This window comes from Macrobrachium nipponense, chromosome 40 (genome assembly GCF_015104395.2).
Source record: "Macrobrachium nipponense isolate FS-2020 chromosome 40, ASM1510439v2, whole genome shotgun sequence".
NCBI classification, from domain to species: domain Eukaryota; kingdom Metazoa; phylum Arthropoda; class Malacostraca; order Decapoda; family Palaemonidae; genus Macrobrachium; species Macrobrachium nipponense.
Genome location: NC_061101.1, coordinates 40,750,401 through 40,750,975, shown reverse-complemented (window position 1 = coordinate 40,750,975; position 575 = coordinate 40,750,401).

Below are 575 nucleotides of genomic sequence, written 5' to 3'. Positions count from 1 at the left end.
AACTCACACACACACACACACATATATATATATATATATACTATATATATATATATATATATATATATATATATATATCATAGGTATGTATGTATGCATAATCATTAACAAGAGAGGAGGTATGATACAAACAAACAAGCAAACAAACACACACACACACACACACACACACATATATATATATATATATATATATATATATATATATATATATATATATATATAATACATACATACATACTATATACATATAGATATATTGTTTAATATAGATATATATAAATATATACATATATACTATATATATAATAATTGTTACTTGAGTCTCATACATTATATAATTTGTAATAAGTAATATACCTTTTACAAGGTACTACTTGGTGATACTTGAACCTTTTCACCCACCAAAAAAGACGATCTAAAATCTTAATTAACTTTTTTTTTTATCTAAACAGACTAATCCTATTTGAATCATTTTTATCATTTATATATTAATTCTGCTGTGACACCCGATTTCTAAAACTTTCATTACTTTTATATGCTCCCGTGGATACGAGACAGCCTTTTACCACCAG